Source organism: Bidens hawaiensis, unplaced genomic scaffold (assembly GCF_021521415.1).
Source record: "Bidens hawaiensis isolate Kalapana, Puna unplaced genomic scaffold, B.hawaiensis_p1.1 tig00012998_1, whole genome shotgun sequence".
Taxonomy (NCBI): Eukaryota; Viridiplantae; Streptophyta; class Magnoliopsida; order Asterales; family Asteraceae; genus Bidens; species Bidens hawaiensis.
In genome coordinates, this window is record NW_027492088.1 from 149458 (window position 1) to 158437 (window position 8980).

At 34.5% G+C, this 8980-nt stretch overlaps 1 pseudogene; it reads left to right on the top strand.

The window, feature by feature from the left end:
- Window positions 1-1185: 1185 nt before the first annotated feature.
- LOC143542830 (coatomer subunit beta-1-like) lies at window positions 1186-5819 on the top strand (annotated as a pseudogene).
- The last annotated feature ends 3161 nt before the right edge of the window (window positions 5820-8980 follow it).

Consider the following 8980-nt stretch of genomic DNA (forward strand, 5'->3'; position numbering starts at 1 on the left):
TAAAAGCTTCAGCTACTCTACCAAACGCCTAAATATATCTAAAAAGCTACAGCTACCAGCTTCCAGTCAGCAGCTACCAGCTAGTTTTGTCAAACATACCCTATATCTACTAAAGGAAGAAAAAGTGGTATATCATATTAATTCATGGATATATGAAAATATATATACATACCAAAAAAACAAAGAATAAAAGTAATTAAGATAATGTATAATTAGTCTGTATGATGATGTAATTAAAAGTTGAAGGGTAGAACAGGTATATATATATATATATATTACTTCCAAGTTAAGTATATATATCATCTATATATATGCATGCGTCGATCGGTTGAATAAAAATGAAATGAAATGAAATGTTGCAAGCAATTGTGAAAGAAACTTCATTTCCTTAGCTTCTCTCTCCATCTCCATCTCGATCCGCCGCCGTCACGATCAGGTATTTATATATATACACGATCGATCACAATATTATTATTATTATTATTATTATTATTATTATTATGATATTAATTAACGTACGTCCTCATAATCATAACATCTTTCTTCCATTACATGGTTAAATTTCATTCCTCCGTTTGAATCTCATACAGTCATTTACGTTACGTTAGGTTAGGTTAGGTTAGGTTTTCATACACGTACATATATGTCATTAATCGGATATTATTATTGCTAGCTGCTGCTGCTGCTGCATGTATATGTTTGTTTTAATTAGGGCATCCAGATCTCCACTAATAATACACATTGTAATTAATGTTATACTGTTTGATCAATAGGATCTCTAGATCAATCTAATTTATTAACCTTATTTTGAAATCTAACTTGTACTCTTTGTTTGTTGGTAACTTTATTCATTAATTCCATGTGTAAGTGACTCATGTTTTGAATTATGTATCCATTTACCAGTCCGATATCTCATTATTTTGGCGTAGTTTAGTGATTATTTTTGCATTATATATGTTTAGGGAATCCAGATCGACTAACTTTGTTTTATTATTATTATTATTGTTGCATATCCGTTTTCTTTACATTGTTATGTTGTATTACTTGATCAATGGGATCTATTCATTTTGAGTTGTAAGCTTTGATGTTTGTTTATAAGATCATTGGATCCATGTGTAAGTGGCTGATCGATGTCATGAATTATGTATCCATTCACGACTCCGATGTCTGATTAATTTGTTTTAGTTATTAGAATATAACTATGAATCATTTCATCCAACTTGTGATTATTGCGAATGTCATATATTTAGATGATACCGAAAATTGGATAGAATTATGACCGAGTTGATTGAATTAATTGATGCATTTTTGTAAAAATGAAATAACAAGAAAGAATAGATAAGTTCATTTTCCGAATAATATCAAAGCATACAAACAAGAAACTCTAACTTATGTTCTTAACTAAACAAAAGTTTGTCATTTGATTTGCAGCACAAAATATGGAGGAGAAATCATGCTCTCTGCTTGTTCATTTTGACAAAGGAACACCTGCACTTGCCAATGAGATCAAAGAGGCGCTTGAAGGAAACGACGATACTGCAAAGATAGACGCCATGAAAAAAGCCGTTATGCTCGTTTTGAATGGAGAGACACTTCCACAGCTTTTTATCACAATCGTTCGCTACGTTCTTCCTTCAGAGGATCACACAGTTAAGAAACTACTACTTCTTTACCTTGAAAGCATTGCAAAAACAGACTCCAAAGGCAAAGTCTTAGCCGAAATGATATTAATCTGCCAGAACTTAAGAAACAATCTTCAACATCCGAACGAATACATTCGTGGTGTGACTTTAAGGTTTCTTCGCCGTATTAATGAAACCGAGATTATCGAGCCTTTGGTTCCTTCTGTAGTGACCAATTTGGACCACAGAAATCCATTTGTTAGGAGGAATGCAATCCTTGCAGTGAGTTCCATCTACAAGCTTCCAAATGGCGATCATCTTTTGGTTGATGCACCTGAAATGATTGAAAAAGTGTTGTCAACCGAAGCTGATCAATCTGCAAAAAGAAACGCGTTTCTTATGCTTTACACATGTGCACAAGATTATGCAGTTACTTACCTTTTGACCCATGTGGATAAAGTGTCTGAATGGGGAGAATTGTTACAAATGGTCGTGTTGGATTTGATACGCAAAGTGTGCAGAGCGAATACGGATGAAAAAGGGAAGTATATAAACATTATCATATCTCTGTTAAACGCACCTTCGGCTGCGGTTGTCTTTGAATGTGCTGGAACTTTGGTATCTTTATCCTCTGCTCCTACTGCCATTAGGGCAGCAGCCAATACTTATTGCCAGCTGTTACTCACTCAAAGTGACAACAATGTGAAACTTATCGTGCTTGATCGGTTAGAGGAGCTAAAAACTTCACACAAGGAGATTATGGTTGAAATGATAATGGATGTACTGAGGGCAGTTACAAGCCCAAATCATGATATCAGAAAGAAAACACTTGATATTGCTCTTGATTTAATAACTCCTCAAAACATTAATGAAGTGGTTCTTACTTTAAAGAAGGAAGTTGTAAAAACTCAGAGTGGGGAGTTTGAAAAAGATGGCGAGTATCGTCAAATGCTTATTCAAGCGATTCATTCTTGTGCGGTTAAGTTTCCTGAAGTTGCAGGCGCTGTTGTGCATATGCTGATGGATTTCTTGGGTGATAGTAATGTTGGTTCAGCAATGGATGTGATTGTGTTTGTAAGGGAGATAATTGAAACAAATCCAAAGTTGAGGGTTGCTATTGTCACTAGGCTGTTGGATACGTTTTACCAGATACGATCAGCACGCGTTTGTTCGTGTGCTCTTTGGATTATTAGTGAGTATTGTGTTTCTGTTTCTGAAGTTGAAAGTGGGATTACAATCATAAAACAGTGTCTTGGTGACCTCCCATTTTACTTGGATTCAGAAGGGGATGATGGTCTAGAAGCTTCCAAAAGGTCTCAACAAGTCAACTCGATAACTATATCTTCTAAACGGCCTGCGATTCTTGCAGATGGAACGTATGCTACACAGAGTGCAGCTTCTGAAACTGCTTCTTATCCAATGGTCCAAACATCATTAAATTCAGGAAACTTGAGGTCTTTGATTTTAACTGGTGATTTCTTTTTGGGTGCGGTTGTGGTTTGTGCGTTGACCAGGCTCGTGTTGCGGTTGACCGAGGCTAAGAAGTCAAAAGTTGAAGTCAACAAAGCGTCGACTCATGTGTTGTTGATTATTGTTTCAATGTTGCAACTTGGTCAATCTTCGTTTCTTCCTCACCCGATTGATAATGATTCATATGACAGAATTGTTGTTTGTTTAAGGTTGTTGTGTAATCCTGATGAACGTATGAGGAAAATATGGCTGCAGCGTTGTCATGCAAGTTTCGTTCAAATGCTTGTGGAGAAACAAAGGCGTGAAGCGGAGGAAATTAAAGCTAAGGGTCAGGTTTTACATGCACAGCCTGATGAGCTCATTGACTTTTATCATTTGAAGAGCAGAAAGGTAAGATTTTGTTTGCATTAAACATGTGTTGTTTTTAACGTTGTAAGTTGCATCATATTATTGGTTCTTGACATCTTGTTAGGGCTGCGAATGGGTCAGTTTGAATCAGTTTTGGGCTCAAGTCAAACCAAAAACTAGTTTTTTGGGTTTTAAAAACTGTTTGCTTTTGCCTTTTTTGGTTTTTCGGTTTTCATTGCGGGATTGGTGTGGTTCGGGTTTTTCTGGTACCAATCGGGCTTAAAATTTTTAGGCCATAAAAAGGTTCAAAATAAAGAATCTAGGCTTTAAACATTGGGCCTAATTTTTTTTGTTGATGAGTAACTAATTGATTATCAATCAATTTCTTATAAATTACGTAAATTGAGTTTTTGGCTAGGATCAGTCCAGTTAAGTTTTTGATTGATGCAAATCCTAAACGAAACTGAAATCCTTAGTTTTGGTTTTTTCGTTTTCATGATGAGTTTGGTTCAGTTTCATTTATATCGGTTATACCATTGGAGTTTGAAATTTTCGACCGAGAAAAGTCCTAAAATAATGAAGTTGGGCTTGGAACTTTGTGCCTAATTTTTTATTAATGAGTAGTGAGTGACTAATTGATTACTATTTTCAATCAGTTTCTTATAAATTACTTAAAATGGGTTTTTTTTCTCGGTTTGGTTTCGCTTTTGTCGGTACCACTTGAGCTTGAAATTTTTGGGCGAAAAGGCTTGAATGTTAGGGCCTAGTTTTTTTTGTTAACTAATAACTAACTGATTACCATTTATCATTTTTTTATAAATTATAACTAATTTGGCTCAGTTCAGTTTTTGGTTAATGCTAAACCGAATCCAAAAATTGATTTTTTAAAGCACATAAAACGAAACCGTTGATTTTTTGTTTACTTGGTCAACGTCTCAGGGCATGAGCCAGCTGGAGTTAGAAGACGAGGTTCAAGACGACTTAAAACGTGCAACCGGTGAGTTTATAAAACACGGGGATGCTGCAAACAACCTAAACCATATTGTTCAACTAACCGGTTTCAGTGACCCTGTATACGCTGAAGCATACGTCAACGTTCATCACTATGACATTATCCTCGATGTCACAATCATCAACCGAACGAAAGACACCCTGCAGAACCTTTGTTTGGAGTTAGCAACAATGGGTGACCTTAAGCTCGTTGAGCGTCCACAAAATTACACTCTTGCCCCTGAGTCAAGCAAGCAGATTAAAGCAAACATTAAGGTGTCCTCAACTGAAACCGGGGTCATTTTTGGAAACATTGTTTACGAGACTTCGAAAGTTTCTGACCGTAATGTTGTTGTGTTAAATGATATTCATATTGATATAATGGATTATATATCTCCTGCTGTTTGTGGTGATGCGGCTTATAGAAGTATGTGGGCCGAATTTGAATGGGAAAACAAGGTATGAGTTGCTTCTTGTTTAATATATATAGATTTATTAATTTCGTTTAATTTATTTTATGATTTTTCAGGTTGCTGTGAACACTATTATTCAAGATGAGAAAGAGTTTCTTGAGCATATTATTAGATCAACAAACATGAAGTGTCTAACTCCACCGTAAGCTATCCACATTTGATTTGCATATTTGTGTTCTAACACTGCACGAAATTCGCGGATTTGGGCTTGGTATAATCGAGTCGGGTATCTTGTGCCAAAATATAAAACTAAAAAGAAATTTGATGTAAGATTTTTTATAACTAAAATGTAATTGTTTTATATAAATTTATATTTTTTGTTGTAAAAATGTAAGTTCAAAGTATTAATATGTGAAACAATATAAAAAAATGCGGGTCAAATGGGTCGTGTTTGGGTCAACCCATGAATATGCGGGTCGTGCAATTTTCTAGTTCGTTTGTGTTCGGATTTGTGTTGTTGAACCCATAACACTCCTACATAAAGTACCTATTCAGCTTAAGTTATGACAGAAAACATATATTTAAAAAAATTTATAAAGCAAACGAGTCGAATCACCAGGTCAACCTGAACACACTCCATTCAGATAAACATGTTTTCAGGTTTGACCCAAAGCTTATCTGAATCTGTTTACGCTAAACTGGTTGAAAACTAAACCAGTATTGATTAAAACTTTGTGTCTATATGTATTTTATAGCCTATGGCTTCTTCAGGTCTGCCCTGGAAGGTTACTGTGGATTCCTGGCTGCTAATTTGTATGCAAAGAGTGTTTTTGGGGAGGACGCCTTGGTAAACTTAAGCGTTGAGAAACAAACCGACGGTAAACTAAGCGGTTATATCCGCATTAGAAGTAAAACCCAAGGCATTGCTTTGAGTTTAGGGGACAAAATAACACTAAAGCAGAAGGGAGGTGCATGATCAACCATCATCTTTCTTAAACTGGTAAGCTTCAATACTCAAATACTCTTCTATTTAAACCTTAGAATATTACATATTTATAAAAATGTTTTAAAAGACGGACAAAAAGTTATATTCTTTTTCAACCCAAATACGATGCATATTTTTATCTGTGTTAAAAATATTAACTTTAACCGATTTATTAAACGTGTCAAACGGGTTGGCATCAAGTCGTAAATGTGTAAATCTTGTTGGTGGGTTGTAAAATAATGGGTTAAACGGGTCCACCTATTTAACTAAACAAGTCAACCCAAACATGCCCCGTTTATTGAAAAACCTTATTATTTGCATGCCAGTGTTCAGGTTGTGCCTAAATTTGCCACTTCTTATTGGGTTTCACAAATTTCTTTACCTTTAAAAGTTTCTGGTTCAGGTTTTTGGCAGTAGAAGATTTACTTGAATTTTGCTGAGGTGATTGCAACAAGGAAATTTGATAAGTTTGGATACTGTGTTTTTGTTTTAATTAAGATTTTGGTACTTGTAACTGATTTACTTGAATTTTGCTGTGTGATCTTGTTATTGGCTACTGTATTTGTAAACCCAACCCGTGATGTTCGAACTGGTACCAGTTCCAGGTCCATGTCCAGTTCAACACCAATCGACTGGGTTCTAGTGGCGGACCCAAGATTATTATCTTGCCAGGGTCACTTTTCAAATATATGTGATGAATCGGGGTCACTCTTCTTATATTCCAAGTGAAAAATAAGTATCAGATACTATATAACACTAAATTAAAGCTCCCGAGTTCTTGTTTGGATTTGACTGTTTTGACATGGCCAAAGTTTGGGCATGATTCACTGTAACGTTTGGAACTGAACCGTTTCAAAACTAGTAGACTGCTGAATCGCTTAATTGATATTCTTTATATTATTATTGAAAGGTCTGAAGAATCATTACATTGGATGGACTTATTTATTAAAGGCTGATAGAACAATAAATTATTAAATGAAAACATTTTTTAGTAGAGAAACACATGATAACCATAGTCTTACCGGTGATGAAGCGGGTTTTGGAACCAGATGATTGTTCTAGATACATTTCAGACACTACCTCTTTGATGATCAAGAACTTTCTAAATAAAAACTCGTTATTAATCGTCTTTCACTATTGCAGTTAGTTTTTCGATATTTAGCTTACATTTCACGACTGCATTAGCAGTTTTTAACGGAAGCATTCACCATTATTTTCATACTCCATACACCACTTCATTGATGATCAAGAACATGCCAAATATATACACATTATTCTTGACTACTCAGGAAGTAAAAACAGATGTGCCAACAAGTTTTGAGATTCTGTGTAATGCATGCTTCACAAACTGTTAGGGTCTGGCGGGTTCAAGTTACGGCTCAAAACGGATAAAATCACAAATTATTTAAAGTTTCAAAATTTTGTCACAATTTAAGTAAACTTGCATCTTTGGAACAAATATATATTTAGGGCTGAAATCAGTCAATCACTTACTTTAATACTTAAATTGTTGCTGTGTTTTAACTCTTTATTAAATATTCATGATGATACTTGCAGATGGTCTAAATCAGTCCATCATTACCTGGTTAGTTGATTTGTATTAGCTTCCTAAGTGGTATCCTTTTTTAATCACATAGTTTTTTTCGTTAATTTATGGACGGTGTGGAAAGAGTCTGTGGGGAATGTTCGTTCTGCGTCGAATTTGATTTTTCGAGGAGGTGAAATTTCTTAACTTTTTTTAAATGTGTTTATGTTATCAGTTCTTTTAACTTTATAATTGTGTACTTATAACACCATGCAAAATGCGCATTATGAGTGTCATGTCATTCTCCTAGAATTTCTTCAAATAATTTGAAGCATATCATTCTTATTATCTTGAGACATGCTTTGTATTAGTAGAAGCCAGTTTTGCAGGTCACAGTAAATGGTGTAAGTAGTTATGCAGTTTAGGTATAAAAATCATGGTGTAAGTCCTTAGGTATCTATTTGGTTTTGGTGGATTGTATTGAAATGACAAGATACATTAAGTCAAATGGGTATTAAGTCAAATGGGTCTAAAGTAAGGATGGAAAAACGGGCAGGTCGGATGAGTGACGGGTCAAAGTGAGTTTGGTTCAAATTTTTTTCGGGCTAGAGCGAATTCATCTTAAAATGAGTTGGGGTCACAGCGGGTCCTTATGAAAAAATCATCAATTATAATTAAAAAATCCATTAAATTTGAATGGGTAGTAACTAGTAAATGGTAGTTCAATAAAAAAAAGGTTTTAACGGCCCGTTTTATTAAAGACCTCATTATTAAAAACATAGATGTTACAATCACCAATTCAAATCGTTTTGGTTGGTCTGGCAACCCAAGTAACCCATCCGGTTTTCTTTTCCATTTTTTTGAAAACCAAAGTTTGTGGTTTGTCCAAAGATGTTAAAACTGGACCATAAACATGTTGGGTGAGTAGACGGGTCAAAGTGCGTAAAATTACTTTGAATTTTGAGACTTTTAGGCATGTTTTTGGTAGTTTAGTTTTTTTTTATTAATTATACAATGCTTTTGTTAGCTGACTTTAAAATGCCCTGGTATATGACATGATTAGTACATAAAATGCGTTTTTATATAACAATTAAAATAAGATGGTAATGGAAAATAAAATTCATTATTATAATCGGGTGATGCTGCTCTCATTCGTGGTGGTCCTTAATGCCAAGGAATAAGTGATTTTATTCGTCATATTTCCGCGTTAATGTTTCTGTCTACGGAATGGGTAAAGTATTTCCAAGATCCCATGAGTTGGTATCCTAAGCCGCAACCAGGTGGTTCGAGTTTGACTACTTTTTATATTAACATTGGTAGAATGTAAGCATGTAATTTTAATTAACTCTATGTTATCTTTTTAAGTTTGGTATTTCAAGTTTTTTCTATGTGTATTATAATTGTTTTGATATCTATATTAGGGTTTAAACATGTTGTGAGTGATGTATCATTTGTTTTACAAAATACCATTAATAACTAAAACTGAGTTGATAAGAAATATGAACGTTACGTCACTTACGTATTACCTTTGTTAAGTTTTAATACATCATTGTTGAAGGGCCTATGGCCTTCATTTAAATCATTTATTTTCAAATCCAACACAAAAAGTAAGTACTATTATGCATGT